At 36.5% G+C, this 21,026-nt stretch overlaps 1 pseudogene; it reads left to right on the top strand.

Moving 5' to 3' along the window:
- Nucleotides 1-14,892, top strand: part of LOC119536908 — a 98,943-nt pseudogene extending 84,051 nt beyond the window's left edge.
- Nucleotides 14,893-21,026: the final 6,134 nt, after the last annotated feature.

A 21,026-nucleotide genomic window follows, 5' to 3' on the forward strand; every position in this document is an offset into this window, starting at 1 on the left:
TTCTTAGCTCTCACTGTTCAACATTTATTTTAAATCTGACCATTTTTCTTTATCTTCAGACCCCTTCTACTAAGTTCACCTTAACTCGTGGCTGGATGCCCTCCACATACTTCATTGTGTGAACAGGGTTTTGTGTTAGTGGTGGTTGTTGGAAGCATAAAAGAGTCAGCCTTTCATTTGGGGATCTGATGGTGATAAAGAGGATTTAAGGCTTAAGTTCACCAGACATTGTGAACTTTGTGAATAAGTACAGCATATGGTATCTATGTGCAAAGGCAATTAACTGCTTTTGTAGAAGTGGGAACTTAACTGAAGGTTGAGCCTTTCGTAGAGTTGCTCGGGCATTGGTAAAACCATGCTGGGTGGCCTTGGCAAATGTGAGGGGGTGCTTGGACCCTGGAAGAGGTGGATAGGAGTTTAATAAGCACAAGCCAGCTACACAGACTCTGCAAATGCACAGAATAGAAGGCATTTATCAGGCACAGGCTGCCTCAGGAAGCAGGCTGCTGCAGCTTATTATACAGGCCCAGCTTTTTCTGAGCTTGAGTGGCTAAAGGCAGAATTTACTTGAAACTCTGGTCATTTACAAACCTCTGGCTGTTCTTATGGTGTCTGCCAGCCAATTCTGCAGGAAATTGTTGATTCCAGGCCTAGAAAGGCAACAAGAGTATGCTCAAAATTTTGTTCATATTTAATGTTATTCAGAACTGCCGTCAGAGCCTTGGAAGTAAACTTTGGAATAACCAACCTTAAATTCATGTAGTTTGCAGGAGGCTCAAGAGTCATTCACAGCCTCAGTTTGGATATAAATGCTCTGACATATTTAGAATTCTCACACTGAAATTGTGGTTTCATCCACAGAAGGTAGGTAGATTTTATTAATGAACAAAGAAAATATTTTGAGTATTTATTATTCCACAAATTGTTAAGATGATATGGCCTTTTCTTTGGTTGAAACAGGAAAGCAAAACAAAACAAAACAAAAAAAAACCCAAAACAAAAAACCTCCAAAATTACTACAAAGCTAAAAGGGAAACTAAGATGTCCTATGCATGGATCATTTTTTCTCTAGGAATTGAGTTTGCTCAAGATGTTAAGCAGAAATTATAATTTTTTTAAAATAGTGTCATTTGTTTTACTATCGGAACTGGAAAGTGGGAGAGTGCAAATAAAGCAAAGACAGGTTTATAAAACTGAAGAGAAAATTTTCCTTAGAAGATCGGTGAGAAATTTCGTGGGTAGATAAGACCTATTTTAGGGGGGAAATGAGAACTTAAAGTCCTGTATGTACAGATACACATGGAAAAAGAAGCACCACCCAAGTTAAACTCTTCCTGAAATGGAGAGTAGATGAGGGCAGGACTAGATCTGATCTGATACTAGATCTGACACAGTGACTGCAGGCAAACAAAGGAGAAGCAATGCTCAGAGGCAGCCAAGAACCAGAAATCTATTTTGAGATGTCTTTTTAAGGATGCAGATTGAGATTCTATAGTAAGAATCATTAAAAATCACTTCCCACAGATTCATATAGCACTACAGGCAGGAAAAATCCAGGTAGTTTTGGAAACAGGATGGCCACTGAGATGAGAACCCAAAGAATGACTTTGAGAGATTCAGTACAATACCACCTTTGTAGGTGAAGATAGTGGTAGAGCCGATTGTGCTCTGAGGGAAAATGCTCCAGAAATGAATGTAACAAATTAGTGCCTTAATGGAAAGCACAGCAAAGATGAGGTATACTTTAGAGGACACAAACAAGATGATAGGTGGAGTCCAGCCATGGGCTAGATATTAAAAGAGTATCTCCGGGGTGGGATTGTTCATCTTAGACAAATAAAGTTGGTCAAAATTGAGCAATGAATGATGTTGGCAGATGCAGAATATGCATATTGCTCACATTGGGAGAACTTACAAAAAAAACTCTAGAGAAGGATGTCGGCAAAAGAGATCCTTAGGTGAAAGGAAAACAAACATTCAACACCAGCAAAAACACTACTGGCCCTGTATGTGGTAGAGAGAAAAAAAACAGACTTGGTTAAAAGCTAGTTAATTTGTTAGGAATCCAATGGGGCCATTCTATAAGGAGTCAGGGAATACAGAGAAATGAAACAAAAGAAGTGAACCTCTCCTGGGAAGCTGTTTAAAACAGCAGATTCCTTGACCCTGTCCTTCCCTCTGAGATTTGGATCCTTCCCAGTACTTGGTTCTGTTAGTTAGATTGTTTATCTCCTTCATTTCATTAGGGTTTTAACCTGTATTTCACTAATGAATAGTGATACTGAGCTTAATTAATACCTATATATTTTCTTTGGTGAAATGTTTGTTCAAGTATGTTTTCTAATTGTTGAGTTTTAAAAGTTCTTTATATATTCTGGTTACAAATCCTTTACCAATTATGTCTTTAGCAAAAACCTGTTGAGATTTCATTATAACAATGCCTTTGAAGAAAAGTTTTGAATTCTGATGAAGTCTAATTTTTTATTTTTTTGTAAGATGGAGTATGTATTTGGTGTCTTATCTAAGAAATCTTTGCTGAACTCCAAATCATGAAGATTGCTTCTTGTGTTTAAAGTTTTAGTTTTTAGTTTTCAGCTATGAAATTATACTTTCAGTTTTTAGTTTTAGGTTTTATATTTAGATCCATAATCCATTTTGAATTAGTTTTTGTATACTTTATGAAGTTTGTGTTGAAATTTATTTTTTTGTGTGCATGGACACATGGACATCCAATTCTTTCAACACTGTTTGTTAAAAAGATTTTCCTTCCTCCACTGAGTTGCTTTTGAATCTTGGTTGAAAATCAGTTGAATATATATATATATTTTTTTTTTCTGGGTCTATTTCTGGATATTCTGTTATACTCCATTAATCAGTGTGCTATCCTTTCATCAATAAGCCATAAGGTATTAATTACTTAGTTTTACAGTAAGTACTGAAATCAAGTAATGTGAGTTGTCTAACTTTAGTTTTCTTTTTCTACTTTGTTTTGGCTAATTTACTTCATTTACTTTTCTGTATATATTTTAGAATTAACTTGCCAATTTTAATAAAAAGATCTGCTGAGATTTTGTTTGGAATTCCATTGATTCTAATCCCAAATTTTAGAAAAATTTGGAGAGAATAGAAACTTTGCTATATTAGGTCTTCCATTTATTTAGATCTTTGAATTCTTTCATAAGTGTTTTGTAGTTTTCAGCATCAATTCGGGTATTTTACAGCTTTTGTTAGATGTATACCTAAGTATTTCCATTTTTTGAAGTTACTGTAAATTCTGTTGTCTTTATTCTTACCTTCAAATAATTGTATGCTGCTTCAGATGTTATTTAAGAAATGTACAACATACTGCCAAATACTCCTTCCCATCTTTTGTGAGGCTGTTGCATTTTTAATCTTTTTGCTTTAGATAGTCAGTATCTTTTGGAGCAATTAAAGATAAGAAGGAAAGTTTTTATATTTACCTTAATTTAACCATTTTCATAGATATTCATTTCTTTCTATAGAATCATGTTTCTGTCTGATATTTTATTTCTGCCTGTGAAAATTTCATTTGCATTTCATAGTGCAGATTTCTTGATAATGGATTCTTTTATTAATTGAAACTTTTCTTTAATTTTTACAGTATATTGTGACTAATTATAAAGTTTGGGTTGATAAATTTTTTTCTTGCAATATTTTAGCAATGCCAATCCATTGACTTCTTGCTTATGAAGTTTCCAAGAAGAAATCAACTTTAAGTCTTATCTTTGTTCTACTCTATATAATATATTTTATTTCTTGGCTTCCTTCAATATTTTTTCTTTATATTTTGTTGAAAGCAGTTCAAATAGGAAATGTCTAGGGACATATGTGTGTGTTTTTAGTATTTATACTTCTTGGGGTTCTCTGAGCTTCTTGAATTTTGGTTTGAAGTGGTCCATTATTTTGGGAAAACGCTCGACCATCATTTCTTCACATATTTCTTTTTCCCTATTCTTGATTTCTTCTGCTGCTGCTGCTGCTGTAATTCCACTTACAAGTACATTTTTGACTGTTTGATGTTTTTGTTAAACTCTTTGATGTACTGTTATTTTCTTTCATTCTTTTTTGCTCTTGTGTTTTAGTTTGGGTAAATTCCCTTGACCTATCTTCAAGTTAAGCGATTCTTGGCTCTGCTGTGTTGGCTCTACTGATAAGACTCTAAAAGGCAGCATCCATCTCTCCTACCATGTTCTTTGTTTCAGGCATTTTTGTTTCACCTAATTATTGTCATTTTCATTTCTCTGCTGAAATTCCTCATCTGTTCATGCATGTTTTCCTCCTTTTCCACTAGGGCCCTTAACATGTTTAACATAATAACCAAAGTAACTTAAATTGTCTGTTAGTTTCAATATCTGGGTAATCTCTAAGTCTTTTTCTGTTGACTGCTTTTTCTCTTGATAACATGGTGTGTGTGTGTGTGTGTGTGTGTGTGTCTATGTGTATTATATATGTATATAAAATCATATATATATGTATGTATATCTTGTAATTATTTTATTGATTGATGTACCTTTTATATAGGACAGTAAAGACTGATGTAAATAGTGTTTATCCTTGGAAAAGGACATAACTTTTCTGATGGATCATCACTGTGGAGATTTAGCTGACCTAATCAGGAGTCAAGCTGTGTTGGTTATATTGTTGTTGCAATGGTTACTTTCCAGTGCACTACCATTTAGATACTTCTAGCTTTTTGTGCTTGTTTGTTTGTTTGCTTACATTGGTGGCTAGTTTACTAGAAAGATTTTCTGAATATTTTTCAACTCTCAGATTTATTCCTTCCCTGTCTGCCCTTTCCACATCCTTGCCCTTACCTCAACTGTAGACTTCTGTCATTTGTTATTCATTACGTGCTAGCCTGGAGCAGGGAAGTTCTGTTTTATCCTGGACCATCCTTAGTCTTAGGCAGAGCCTATGTCCCTGTGTCCTGGCAATGAGACACAGCGTGATCTTCCCCTTGCCCAGCAGCAGGAGGCTTCTAGGACCAGGATGATTTCCTGCACCTCCTCTAGAAGTAGAAGATTTTTGTTTTCTTTTCCCAGCTATAAAGGGTTTTCCCTTGTGCCCTGGGAGCAACAGGGCTTGCTCTCCTTTCTGCAGCAGTCTAAGGTTTCTGTTTTCTAGGGGAGACCAATTCATATCTGCCTTTCCTGCAGGAGTGTCCTCTCTCTTCCTCCATGTCTCCATCACCATGGGACACTTTCTCTGGTCTCTCTCCCTGACCCCAGAGTGCCAGATGAAGTTCTGTGGAGAAGACCTGCAGGTGCATGTAAACTTGTGTTTGTGCCAACTATGAGTTTTATAATACCATGCAAACCTTTGGCAATTCATTAAAATTTTAGCTGAAATTTTTTTTTTTTAATCTTCATTTCATTGAGATATATTCACATACCACGCAGTCATACAAAACAAATCGTACATTCGATTGTTCACAGTACCATTACATAGTTGTACATTCATCACCTAAATCAATCCCTGACACCTTCATTAGCACACACACGCAAATAACAAGAATAATAATTAAAGTGAAAAAGAGCAATTGAAGTAAAAAAGAACACTGGGTACCTTTGTCTGTTTGTTTGTTTGTTTTCTTCCCCTATTTTTCTACTCATCCATCCATAAACTAGACAAAGTGGAGTGTGGTCCTTATGGCTTTCCCAATCCCATTGTCACCCCTCATAAGCTACATTTTTATACAATTGTCTTTGAGACATCATAAATAAGACCTCTTCAAGGTGTTACTTCAGTTAAGGTATTGCCCAACTAAATCAGGTTGGGCTTTAATCTGGTGTCCTTTATAAGAAGATCAACAATCAGATGGAAAAGCCACAGGGAGCTGCTAGAAGTTGGAAGTCAATGGGACCTGGAAGAGAAAAGGAGACGATGCTGCTGTATATACTGCCATGTAGTGGAAAATCCAAAGACCAAAGTAGCCAGTCCCAGAATGTCACAGTCTTCAGGGAGAAATGATTGCCTTGATGAGACTTTGATTTTGGACTTCCCCTAGTCTCAAAACTGTGAGCCAGTAAATTCCTGTTTAAGCTAATCCATTGTGTGATCTTTATACTAGCAGATGGGAAACTAAAACAGATTTTTGTACTGGAAAGTAGGAGTGCTGCTATTACCAATATGTACAGATGTGGAAACGGTTTTGCAATTGGTCAAAGGTTAGAGGCTAGAAGAATTGTGAGATACTTCATAAAAAAAAGCCTAGATTTCATTGAAAAGATTGTTGGTTGAAATATGGATGTTAAAGGATTTCTGAGGAGGCCTTAGAAGGAAATGATGACTATGTTCTTGGATATTAGAAGAAAGGTGATCCTTGCTATACAGTGGCCAGAAAACTTGACAAAATTGTGTTCTGATGTTGGATTAAAAGTGGAGCTTTAAACTGATGAACTTGAATAATTAGCTGAGGAGATTTCCAAGCTAAGTTTGGAAGGTGCAGCTGGTTTCTCCATGCAACTTATAGCAAATGGAGATGAAAGGGATAAGCTGAGGATTGAACTGTTAAGCACAAGGAAACCAGCAATTAATAACTTGAAAAATTATCTGCCTATCCAGATAGCATGCTCTGAGACTAGGACCAGAAGCAGCTCTATAAGGGATCTCCCCAAGTTACCACAAAGTGAGTCTCCAAGCACTGAATATTATATAAAAGGAACATTCAGAGAATCTCTTTTATTTAGTATCCTATTCTTGCTTACATGGAAGCAATCTTATCTCGCCTTTATGAGAGTGCTAATGATGACTTTTCTGAGGAGTTTCTCCCCCAGTTCTGAAGTGTTTGTGTTGCCCCCAAATTGCTTACATTTGTTTGTTTTGATGTTTGCTTCGTGTTTGATGCTTTTCCTCAAATGTTAAATGATCCATCACTGACTATTCATAAAATTCATTTTGCACTTTAAAAGTTGAGTGATTCGCTTCAAGGTATGGTGTTCTCTTGCTTCTTACCTAATGTCCAGTCTTTTTCATGGGATGATCATCTTTCCTGGATAAAAATATTGAATTTCCCACTTCAGGGATGAAAATTTGGTTGCCAATCTTCTGGAATCTGAGTTCAGTAGAGGAAAGGACATGTGATTTCCCAGTTTAATAAACATAATTTTAATATCCTTGTTTTCTCTATGGATCCCCACCCCTTGCTAATGCCTGGTATTCCAAAGTTTAGAGTTCCTCTGGTCCAGTTTCTCCAAAGAGGCAGTGTCCAGTCTTCTTGATTTTGTAACCATTTCACAGGATTGACTTATGTTTTGTATATATTGGATTTGCATGCACACAAACACACATACACATACCTATGCAGATAGATAGATAGGTAGATAGATAGATAGATAGATAGATAGATAGATAGAAATTAAATAGATTGGTTTTGGATTTTCCTCAGAAGCAGAAATGTGCACTCAAATCAACTCTGGTTAAAATATCTCTCCCTTCATTCAGAATTAGATGTTAGAGCTTCTGGCCATTTCTCTTTAAGTGAAGTTCTACCCCTCTGTCATTCCTGATCTCATGACTAGAGACATGATCTGAACTCCCTGTTGGTCTTAGAATGGTTTTCCATTTCCCATGAGTTGCTAAACACACACACACACACACACACACACACACACACATTTGTTGATCTTTTCTACTGATGCAGGATAGGACTGAGAATCCAAGCTATAACTGCAGCACCAAGAACCCTAGTGCTTCAAGGTTTCTAATGCTGTCATTACGCAAAATACCAGAAATGGATTCACTTTTATAAAGGGGATTTATTCAAGTACAAATTTAAAGTTCCAAGGCCATAAGTTTCCAGACTAAGGCATCAACAAGAGGATACATTCACTGAAGAATGGCCAATGGCATCTGGAACACCTTTGTTAGCTGGGAAGGCACATGGCTAGCTTCTGCTGAACCTTTGCTCCTGGGTTGTGTTTCAAAGTGGCATTCTCCAAAATGTCTCTGGGCTTGTCTCTCTTAGCTTCTCTGGAGCAAACTCTGGGCTAGCATCTCCAAGTGTCAGTTTCAGTGTAAGCTCTTAGCTTCTCTCCAACATGTCTCTCTCAGCTGCTCTTGGGGCGTTCTGTCCTCTCTTAGCTTCTCTGGAGCAAACTCTGGGCTTCATCTCTTAGGTTAGCATCTCCAAACATCCTTCTGTCCACATCTTCAAGTATCTCTAAGGATCTCCAAGTGTCAGCAAGCTTCTGGGCCTGTGTAGGCTCTTTTTAAAGGACTCCATTAAACAAATCAAGATCTATGCTGAATGGGTGGGGCCAATTCTCCATGGAAACATTCAATCAAGAGGTTACACCCTAATCAAAAAGATTAATCAATCTACCCCCACAAGATTGCATTAAAGAACATGGCTTTTGGGGGACATAATATATCCAAACAGGCACAACTAGTAAAGTCCAAATTTCATAAGACATTTGGGCAGATGTAAATTTTTTTTTTTTTTAAAGTAGCCTAAAGGAAAGACCAGGAAAAGATTTCTGAGGAAAACTCTCTTAGAATTAGGAGTGAATTCTAGTTTTCCTTCATAATGTATGGACACCCATCCTCGACCCATGAAAATAGACTTGCACACATGCAGTCTCACTCATATTCGCACAAATAATGTTAATAATTTAGGTGGGAGCTGAAATTTTCAGATGATCATAAAATTTTACCTTGTGGTAGGATTTCTATAACTTCTCTAAGTTTTGGACAGAAATGTTCTACTTTGTGACAAAATTTGGTTGTCACATTGCTGTGCTGCCACGTGGCACATTACTTTCATGAAGGCAATAAATACACCAATTTCTGTTTGTCATTGATTGTAATTTTCATTTCAGTATCTGTTGACTTCAAGGCCATGTCTACCAAAATTAAGTCCCATGTCTACCAAAAGGAGTCCTGGTACCAGTAACAAATATCTCAGCCACTAGATTTTTGTCACATAAATTACATCAAGTAAACTCTTCACTGTTCTAAATTTTGAAATATTTTTAAAGGGCAAATCCAGATGTTTACATATGTTCTTGTTGCCTTTCATGTCTTGAAGGGTTATTTTATTAATTTTAAAAAGCTCTTGATTTAGCCTTTTCTATCAAAGGTTAGGGGTTATTTTATTAATTTTAAAAAGCTCTTGATTTAGTCTTTTCTATCAAAGGTTAGTGTCATTCAAAGCACATTTTATTATTGTCTACTTACTTTTTAATTTATTTCAGAACATTTTAAATAGAATGAGGTCAAGGACAAAACGCTAGGTTAAGCCACGTGAGACCTTCCTTTGATTGATCCTGGCTACCCTCTAAAATAGAAGTTCTCAAACTTTATTGTTCAAAAGAATCATAGAGAATCTTACAAGTAGCACAGATTTTCAGTTCAACTTCAGAGTATCTAATTTTGAGCAAGTCCTAGAAACATGTGTTTTTAAGCAGCTAAGTGTTTCCTTGAAGGTGACCCTCGTACCTCTCTTTATACCTCTTTCATCACCATCACACTCCACTGTCACACTCTTCACTACACAATTTCTTGAGAAAGGTTTTCTCATTTATTGCTAATAAACTTCGAACACTTTTCAGAGGTCTCAAACCTTTTGGCAGAACCCCAGCAATTATATTTATTCCACCAGGTACTGGTTTTAATAAGAGAGTTCATAATTAACTAGATATTAAATTGACTAAATATATACCTTACCTGCTCCTTATAGCTGAAATATGTTTGCAAATATATATGGGTATTTATAAGCAACAGTATTTTATTTTTATTTTTCACTAATGTTGTCATGCCAACCCCCAAAAAAGTATATGCCAAAAAACTTATGGAGTCACACATTGGTGATGCAATTATTTATATACATGCTGCTAAGTAAAAAAGCCAAGACTTAGATCTTTGTAATATAAGACTCTGAGAATACTCAAATGCCTAATTAAATTAATTTCAAAAAATGATTCTGACACCAAAAGGATGCTAATCAGTAGCAGAGTGATCTGGAACAAATAAAAATTTCCATTCCTTGTTGAACTGCAATCCAGTACCTTGTTTCTTGAAGACAAGTGTATAATTGTATAGCTTATACTGTGTGACCATGTGATTGTAGAAAACCTTGTGGTTCACACTGCATTTATCCAGTGTGTGGACAGATGAGTAGAAAAATGGGGACAAAAAAGTAAATGAATAATAGGGGAGATGGGTTGTTTTGGGTGTTCTTTTTTACTTTTATTTTTATTCTTATTTTAATTTTTATTATTTTTTGGAGTAATTAAAATGGTCAAAAATTGAATGTGGTGTTGAATTCACAACTATGTGATGATACTGTCAACATTGATTGTACACTTTGGATCATTGGATGGTATGTGACTATGTCTCAGTAAAATTGTAAGGGAAAAAATTTACATTCCTGACTTTCCTCATCTGTAAAATATAAGTGTTGAATAAATAGCCCCTAAGTCCTTTGAATTGAAAGAACTGAAAGCAATTCTTTGCTTCTGTAATTCTCTTTTAATGAACTAAGTATCTATTCCAACTGACCAGCAAGAAGTCTATAAATGGATTTCTATGTATTTATACAGTTTACCAACATGCCTCATACCATAGATAAAAAGGTGATATTTATCTTTTCCTAAATTGTCATGCTATATAGAAAAGATATAAGTAAATTGCTAGACTAACTTTAAGCATTTTTTTTAAGAGGACTAGATGTGCTCAGTTTTTCTTCTTGGAAAAAAAATAGCATTTCTAAGTGACACTCCATAAACGGAATAGAACTGGGATTTTATTACAGTGGGCCATATCCAGAGGCTTTGCTCCATCACAGTCCTAATGGTAGGGCATCTGTTGTTGAGTGAACTCTACTCTGAGGTGGGTGGTGGCAGAAACTGGATAGCATAGGAAAGCCCATGTTAAGAGGGAGGGCATTTTGACCCCATATGGAGGCTCTGAGTCTATCTAGTGTTTGAACAACACTATAGTTACTATGATATAGTAAAGGGAAACATTATATATTTGCTTTTATTTTCTAATAAATTATTAGTAAAGGTTGGTCCTATGAATAGGTGGATTTGGCTAGATAGTTGCATAACATGGTTTTAGGAGTGTTAAAAGAGCTACCATACAAAATTATCTTCAGTTGATCAAGAATAGGATTTGACATTCCTTGCCTTAATGATTTACAATAATCTAACTAGTTTGTGTGCCTCTGATCTCTTTACTCTAAAGTTCCTCCTCTAGGCAGGCAGAGGTAGCTTTCTAAAGCAAAGATGTGATCGGTTTTAAAAGTTGCAGAAACACACCACCATCTGATTGGTAAAGTAGAAACTCCTAAATCTGACTCAAATAAGGTTTACCATACTTATCTCCTACTGATTATTTGTTAATTCATTCATGAAATCTTTAATTGCCATTATATTTCCAGGCTTTGTGTAATCTACTTCGGCCACATATACCATCATGCTTATTTATTACATATGTTTTAGAATTTATCTTTTCTAATGCTGCCTCTCTTTCAGAAAAGTTCTCTTTCACCTCTCTCCTGTACCACCTCCACATCAGATGAACACTGACTTACCTACAAAGCTCAACACACATGTAAACTATGTGATACCTGTATCAAATCTTTGCTCTTCACAAGAATAAACAAAATGGTCTAATCCATTTGTTTTAAAAGTGTATAGGTAAAAATATATATTGTAGCAACAAAAGGGGAGATAGCATATGAAATAAAGTGTCTAATCATCCCACAAGACTTTGACTGTAAAATTTTTTATGACTTGTACACATACAGAAAATAATTAAATCCTAGGTCTGCAGCTCATTGAATTTTCATAGAGTGAACACACCAAGAAATCAGGATCCAGATTAAGAAATATTGCCTTAGGTAAACTCACCACCCTTCCCCCTACATGGGACATGACTTCTGGGGTGTAAATTTCTCTGGCAACATGGGACATGACTCCCAGGGGTGAGCCCGGACCCGGCACTGTGGGATTGAGAAAGTCTTCTTGACCAAAAGGGGGAAAAGAAATTAAACAAATTACAGTTTCAGTGGCTGAGAGATTTCAAATGGAGTCGAGAGGCCATTCTGGAGGTTATTCTTATGTATTACATAGATATCCCTTTTTAGTTTTTAGTGTATTGGAATATCTAGAAGGAAGCACCTGAGGCTGTTGAACTGCAACCCAGTAGCCTTGATTCTTGAAGTTGATTGTATAATGATGTAGCTTACATGGTGTGACTGATTGTGAAAACCTTGTGGCTCACGCTCCCTCTATCCAGTGTGTGAACAGATAAGTAGATAAACGGGAACAAAAATTAAATGAATAATAGGGGATGGGGGTGATGGGATGTTTTGTGTGTTCTTTTTTACTTGTATTCTTATTTTTATGTTTTTTCGGGGACAATGAAAATGTTTAGAAAGTGATTTTGATGATGAATGCACAACTATATGATGATATTGTGAGCAATTGGTTGAACATCATGGATGATCATATGGTATGTGAATATATCTCAATAAAACTGAATTAAAAAAAAAACAAAGCAAACCAGCAGTCCCTCACTTCTCCTTACAGTCATATCCCCAAGGGTAACCATTACCCTTATTTCTATTAACATAGATTAGTTTTGCCTGTTTTGAGCTTTTTGGAATTATTCATTATGAATTATCTTGAGTTTGGATTTTTTGCTCAACATTGTATTTGTGAGAACTAAACCTAGAAATAGAAATATTATGCATACATATGGTAAGTGTTATTAGATACTGACATTCAAAAGTGGTTGAACCAATTTACATTTGCAACAACAGTTTTGAGATTTCCAGTTGCTAAATGTTTGGTCCCGATTTGTTGTACATATATTTCTTCCTTATTGGATCAGTGGGCTCCCAACAGCATTTTTTTTCTCATGATAATGGAAGAGGAGCAAGAGAGGAAAATAAAAACACACGTTGTTTCTTAAGACTTTGGCTAGGAACTGGTACATTGTCACGTCCATATTTCTCTGGACAAATGAAGTCACATGGTCAAGCCCAACATCATTATATGCTGCATCTTTAATGGAAAAAAACTACGCAATCACATGACAAACATGGATACAGAGAGCAGTGAAGAATTGGGAAGAACATGCAAGCTAGCACACTTTGCACCATTTATCAAAATTATTTATATCACTCATACACACAAAATACACTCATGCCCAAAGATGCTCCAGAAGTCTTATCTACTATGGTATTAGGCTCAAAGACAAGAATTATATGTCAGAGTAGGATTTTCTTTCTCTTGTTTGAAATCTTTGAGAAAAAAAGACAAGTCTGTACCATAAATCCCTAACCAGGGACAGGATAATCACAATAAAAACTCCCATTGAGAAGAGTGACGCATAAGGGACCCATTATAATCACACTTTCTTAGAAATTATGGTCTCAGTGGGCAAATGTTGTCAGGTCTGGCTCTTTTGGGATATGGAATGTTCCTTGATTGGGCTTTGGATTTGCTCATACGGAGTGGTTCCCAAGTCCATTGTTCTCCTTGACTCTTGGATCTACCTCTTGGAGATCGTTTTTATCTTTTTTTTTTTTAACCCCCCCATCCCCCATCATTTCTCTTGGCCATCTCTGAATAGGCACAATAGAAAATATTATTCTTGAAGGCTGAGATGGTTTCTCAGGCTGTTTCCTGCCTATAGAAATTTTGGGGCAACAGGTGTTTTTAGAACTTGAGTGGCTTTAGTTTTTTTAGTCCAAAGTAGGGATGCTTTTGCCAATAAACTCTTTCAAAATATTTGTGTAGTTTCTATACATTTGAATCCAGTCAACTTACATGTCAAAACTACATCCACAGCTCTCTGCTCCTGCCTGCTCGCCAGACAGCCGCATCTTTTCATGCAGTGCCAACCACATCTCTAAGACACAGTGGTGAAGGTTGGAATAAATGGATTTGGCCGTTTTGGGTGCCTGGTCACCAGGGCTGCTATAACCTCCAGCAAAGTGCAGGTTGTGGCCATAAACGATCCCTTCATTGACCTCAACTACATGGTCTACATGTTCCAGTACGATTCCACCCTGGCAAATTCAAAGGCATCATCAAGGTTGAGAACAGGAAGCTTGTCATCAATGGGAATCCAATTACTATCTTCCAGGAGCGAGATCCCACCAACATCAAATGGGGTGGTGCTGGTGCTGAATATGTTGTGGAGTCCACTGGTGTCTTCAGAACCATGGAGAAGGCTGGGGCTCACTTGAAGTGTGGTGCTAAGAGAGTCATCTCTGCCCCTTCAGCCAGTGCCCCCATGTTTGTGGTGGGCATGAACCATGAGAAGTATGACAACTCCCTCAAGATCATCAGCAATGCTTCCTGCACCACCAACTGCCTGCCCCCCTTGGCCAAGGTCATCTATGACAACTTTGGCATCGTGAAGGGACTCATGACCACCGTCCATGCCATCACTGACACCCAGGAGACTGTGGATGGCCCCTCTGGGAAACTGTGGTGTGACAGCCATGGGGCTGCCCAGAACATCATCCTTGCATCTACCAGAGCTGCCAAGGCAGTGGGCAAGGTCATTCCAGAGCTGAATGGGAAGCTCTCTGTCATGGCCTTCCGTGTCCCCACCCCCAATGTGTCCATTGTGGATCTGCCCTGCCAGCTGGAGAAAGTGGCCAAATACGATGACATCAAGAAGGTGGTGAAGCAGGCATCAGAGGGCCCCCTGAAGGTCATCCTGGGCTACACTGAGGACCAGGTTGTCTCCTGTGAATTTAACAATGACACTCACTCCTCCACTTTTGATGCTGGGGCTGGCATTGCCCTCAACGACCACTTTGTCAAGCTCATTTCCTGGTATGACAATGAATTTGTCTACAGCAACAGGGTGGTGGACCTTATGGTCCACATGGCCTCCAAGGAGTAAGAGCTCCTGGACCACCAGCCCCAGCGACAGCATGAGAGGAAGAGAGGCTGTCAGCTGCTGGGGAGTTCTGGCCCCAAATCGATCCCCTGACACCAAGCGTCATCTGTCCTCCACGGCTTGCATCCCAGACTCCCTGAGAGCCCTACTCTGTCATGTATCATCAATAAAGCACACCCAGCCAAAAGCAAAACAAAACAAAACAAAGCAAAAAAAAAAAAAAACAAACAAACAAAGAAAAACACTATATCTACAGTTATTATTAAATCATGCCCCTCTGTTTGGATTCATTTAGGGTACTTCAGAAATATCAGGCTTCTCTTTATCTTCCTGTTGGAGAAAATCTACTAGGTTCTGCCTTTATTCTCTCAGAAGTGTTAATAAAAGATGTGATTGCCATGGCCTTGCCTGGTTTATGCTCCCATGCTGTATCTTAGCTGGTATGCCTTTGATTTGATCTCCCACCCTAGGATGTATCTTACTTTCAGAATCTCACTGTCTGTAGAGCCCGGAGATGAGAAACAATTTTATTTTCCAACCTAGCAAGTCCATGGAATTCTTGGCTCTCTGTGGACACTTACTTATGTTTACAAACCACTAGCTTTCTGAGCTTCTCTCATTTTTAAACACCTCATCATAGCTAGCAGACACATTTTGGTCAAAATCTCACACTTTTGACATTCTGGTTAGAACGCTCCTTGAACAATATCATGAGTTTATTAGGCAAATTGCCTGCCTTCCAAGTTATCACAGACAAGAGTTATAAATGGATTTTCTTTAAATAACATGGGTCTCAAGTTTGTGTACTTTTTATAAAAGGTTGCTTTCTGTTTTCCCAGACCCCAGTAGTGGTATCTGTACAACCTCTCACCTGAACCCGAAGCCCATTGCTATGTATTTTTTGTTATGGTAGTATCATGCTTCCAGGCACACATTTCTTAATATTTCTGTAATTATGTTGCATAAGAAACTAATCAAAATTCTGGGCTTAAAACAATATATTCTTACTCATATGACTGGGTCAGCTGGCAGTTCAAGTATCTAACTAGGGTTTTACTAGGCTTGTGTTCAAGATTCACATTGGCTTAGGTTTGCTCCAAATTTCTATCATTTTTTGGGAACCATGGGGAATCCTGGGTCTTGCTCTTCTCAGGGCAGAGGCAGAAATGCAAGAGAGTAAATGATGTGTCCCATATGACCTCATTTAATTAGCAAAAAAGTCAAAGGTCAAGTTTAGCTTTAATGGTGTTGGAAATACATTTTGCTATTAAGAGGAGAAAATGTAAAGTCACATGATAAATGAAGGATTGGGAACAATAATACAATATGCCACATCATGTCAACTGTATCTTTTTATTAACAGAAATTCTTAATTTTGATGTAGTTCAGTTTTTAAAAATTTCTTTTCCTTTAATTACTCGTTTAACAGTTAAACAAAAGTTTAAGAAGTCTCTTCTTAGACCAAGTTCATGAAGATATCATCCTATGATTTATACTAGGGGATTTATAATTTTACCTTTTATATTTAGGTCTACAATCCACCTGACATTGATTTTTATGTGTGGTATGAAATAAGGCTCTAGATTCATTTTAAATTTTCTACCATATGGATAGTCAATTGACCCAGCCTCATTCAATTACAATTAACTATTCTTTATACATACTGAAGTATGACTTGTATTAAAATGAAAAAGGTAAGCATATGTGTGGAGATCTGTTTCTGGATTCTTTCTTCTGTTCCAAAATTGTATTTTTTACACTTGTGCCAATACTTCAGTGACTTAATAATTACAGATTTGAAATATATCTCGTTAAATGGTGTATAAATCCTCCAGTTTGGCTTTTTTTCCAATATTGTTTTGGCTGTTCTTGATCCTCTGTATTTCCATATAAATTTTATAATCATTGTGTCAATTTGTACACATACACATTTACAAAATTTGCTGGTATTCTAAAGGTATTAACGTTGAATGCATAAACAAATTTGGAGAAAATTGATATAATATTGAGACTCCTATTCATAAACATGATGTATCCCATTCATTGATACCTTTTTAAATTTAATTCTAAAGTGACCATAGTTTTCAGTGAAAAATTATCATATTTTTGTTAGTTTTATTCCTAGGCATTCGCTAATTTTATAATTAGGTAATTTAGATAATTTAGATAATTTTATAATTATAATTTAGATACTTTTATAAAATATTTCTTATTTTTGCAATAGTAATTTATAAACATACAATTATTTTACATGGACCTTTTATCCAATGATATTGCTATAATCATGTTAATTCTAATAGTGTGTTTTTGATTATTTTAAGTTTTCCACTTATACAATAATGCTTATCTGCAAATGAAGGCAATGTTATGTAATCCTGTCAAGTCCTTAGAAATTCTCTAATTATTTTGCCTTAATATCTGTTTTGTCAAATATTGCTATGCCAACTTTTTTCTTGGTTAGTTTGTGAATAGTATATCACTATCATTACTGTTACTTTCACCATCTGTGTGTCCTAATATTTAAGGTATATTTATCATAAGCATTGTGCCAGTTTGAATGTATTGTGTCCCCCAAACGCCATTATCTTTGATGGAGTCTTGTGGGGCAGATGTTTTGGTGCTGATTAGATTTGCTTGGAATGTGCCCCACCCAGCTGTGGGTGATGACTCTGATGAGATATTCCCGTGGAGGCATGGCCCCACCCATTCAGGGTGGGCCTTGATCAGTGGAGCCATATAAATGAGCTGACTCAAAGAGAGGGAACTCAGTGCAGCTGTGAGTGACATTTTGAAGAGGAGCAAGCTTGCTAGAGAGGAACATCCTGGGAGAAAGCCATTTTGAAACCAGAACTTTGGAGCAGATGCCAGCAATATGCCTTCCCAGCTAACAGAGGTTTTCCAGACACCATTGGCCATCCTCCAGTGAAGGTACCTGATTACTGATGTGTTACCTTGGACACTATATGGCCTTAAGACTGTAACTCTGTAGCCAAATAAACCCCCTTTTTATAAAAGCCAATCCATCTCTGGTGTTTTGCATTCCAGCAGCATTAGCAAACTAGAACAAGCATCAAATAGTCCTATTTTATCTGATTATAAGACTGACAATCTTGGCCTTTTAATTGGAGCACTTAATGAATTTAAATTTAATTAATAACTGTTTTAGTTGAATTTATGTCATGGCCATGAAAATATGCCTCTCAGTACTCTGACTTTAGGGAGTGTAATTGACCGAGGCCCCAGCTGCTGTGCTCTGAACTTGCCATGTTTGCATTGAGCCCATATTTCCCATGAGCTTTTCCAGACCAGTGACTGAGTTTGGAAAAAATATTAAGTCAGGTCCAATCATGGGAGATGTGGGACTCCTGTGTCAATTGACTTGGCTGGAGAACTCCTTGATGGCCTTGCCCAACTTTCAGTCTAAGATGCTTCCCAATAGATGCAGTTTTATCCTTCTCTTTCTTCTTCGCTTGGGATCAGGCTTGCTACATGAGCTGGTTACTCTCACAAACTCTCCAAGCTCCCATTACCCCAATTTCTCTCACAGGTATTACTCTTAATACACTTCTTGCATAGTTAATCCTGTTTTAGCGATTGATTTTCAGAGGACTGAAAACCTGGACTAACACAGTTTATATCCACTATCTCTATTTCTCTTCTACTTGACCAACCAATTTTATATTCTTTGTTTTACCACTTTTGCATGCTTTTGTATTAATCAAATATTATTACTCCATTTAGCTTAATTAACTTGCTAAGTATAAAATCTTTTATGATACTTTAGGTGATAAATGGTAGGACTTATGACATGAATCCTTGACTTACTATAATCTAATAGAAATTAATTATATTTGCTACTTTTTGGATAATATTAGAAATTTGAAAACCTTTAACACCATGTATCTCTATTGTTGCACTGAATTTTATTTTATTTATTAATTTTCAATCAGTTTTATTGAGATCCAATTTATATACAATAAAATTTACCAATTGTTAAGTTTAGATGATATGACTAAAAAAATGATTAGAGAAGTTGTGGGTGTACAGACCAATCATATATAAAACACAGGATTACCATACACACCCCACCACCAAGACCTTGTATTGGTGTGGAACATTTGTTACAATTGATGATAGTGCTTCTTTGTAATAGGACTAATTTTTTAACAGTAGTTACCTTTGTTACAAATGATGAAAAATTATTAAAATAGTACTATTAACTATCACCTGTAGTTTACGTTAGGTTTATTTTTTATGTATACCACCCGATTATTAACACCTTGTATTAGTGTCATACATTTGTCATAATTCATGAAAGGACTTTCTTATAATTGTACTATAAACTATATCCCATCATCTATGTGACGGTTAGGCTCATGTGTCAGCATGGCCAGGTGATGGTGTCCAGATGTCTGGTCAAGCAAGTACTGGCTTAACCGTTACTGCAAGGACATTTGTGGCTGCTTAACAAATCAGAAGGCTGGTTTATTAAATCATCAGTCAATTGACTACATCTGTGGCTGATTACATCAACAAAGGGAGTGTCTTCTGCAATCAGGTGGATTTAATCCAATCAGTTGAAGAATTTTAAGGGAGAAGAGAGAGAACTTTTACTTCTTCTGCAGCCAGCCATTCTCTCCTGTGTAGTTCATTGAGGACCTTCATCAAAGTTGCCAACTCACTACCTACTCGATGGAATTTGGACTCATGCATCCTGCCTTACAGAATTTGCACTCAAATATCTCCACAGTTCTATGAGACACTTTTTAAAAATCTTATATTTACAGATATCTGTTGTTGGTTCTGTTTCCCTAGAGAACCCTAATTAACACAATCTACAATAGGTTTACTGTGTTATAAAGTCCTATGCTTTTAATTTTTATGCTAGTAACATATATGAACTAAACTCTCCCCTTTTAATCACATTCACCTATATAATTCAGTGTGGTAAATTACACTCACAATAATGCACTACCATCACCACTATCAATTTCCAAACATTTACAATCAACCTAAATAGAAATTAAGCATCAACTCCCCATTCTTGAACCCCATTCTATCAACTGGGAACCTATATTCTAGATTTTAACCCTATGAGTTTGCTTATTATAATTAGTTCCTATCAGTGACATTATTCAACATTTGTCCTTTTGGGTCTGACTTGTTTCACTCAACAAGGTTCATCCATGTTGTCACATGCATCAGGAATTTATTCCTTTTTACAACAAAATAATATGCCATTGTATTCATATACCACATTTTGTTTACCTTCTCATTGGTTGATGGACACTTGGATGCTTTCTTCTTTTGGCAATTGCAAATAATGACACTATGAACACTGGCGTACAAATATCTGTATGAGTCCCTGCTTTCAATTCTTCTGGCTATATACCTCATAGAGGGAATAGGGGGTCTTATGGTAATTCTATACTTAGCTTCCTGAGGAACTGCCAAAGTGTTTTCCACAGCAACCGCCACATTGTACATCGCCACTGGCAATGAATGAGTGTTTCCGTTTCTCCACATGCAATCCAACACTTTCAGTTTTCTGTCTTTTTTAATAGTAGTCATTCTAGTTGGTGTGAAATTATATCTCATCATGGTTTTGATTTGCATTTCCCTAATGCAAGTGATATTGAGCATCTTTTCATGTGTTTTTAAGCCACCTGTATATCCTCTTTGGAGCAATGTCTGTTCAAGTCTTTAGCCCATTTTTTAATTGGGTTGTTTTTCTTTTTATTGTTGAGCTGTAGGATTTTGTTATATATTCTGGATATTAAACCTTTATTAGATATGTGGTTTCCAAACACCTTCTCTCATTGAGTAGGTTGTCTTTTCACTTCCATGACAAAGTCTTAATGCACAGAAGTTTTAATAATGAGGAGGTCCCATTTAAATATTTATTCTTTTGTTGATTGTGCTTTTGGTATAAAGTTTAAGAAACCATTGCCTAACACATGATTCTAAAGATGCTTCCCTACATTTTCTTCTAGGAGATTTATAGTCCTGGTTCTTATATTTAGGTCTTTAATACCTTTTGAGTTAATTTTTATATGGTATGAGATAGATGTCTTCTTTCATTCTTTTTCATATACAGATATCCAATTCTGCCAGCACTATTTGTCAAAGACACCTTT

This window comes from Choloepus didactylus, chromosome 6 (assembly GCF_015220235.1).
Source record: "Choloepus didactylus isolate mChoDid1 chromosome 6, mChoDid1.pri, whole genome shotgun sequence".
NCBI lineage: Eukaryota > Metazoa > Chordata > Mammalia > Pilosa > Megalonychidae > Choloepus > Choloepus didactylus.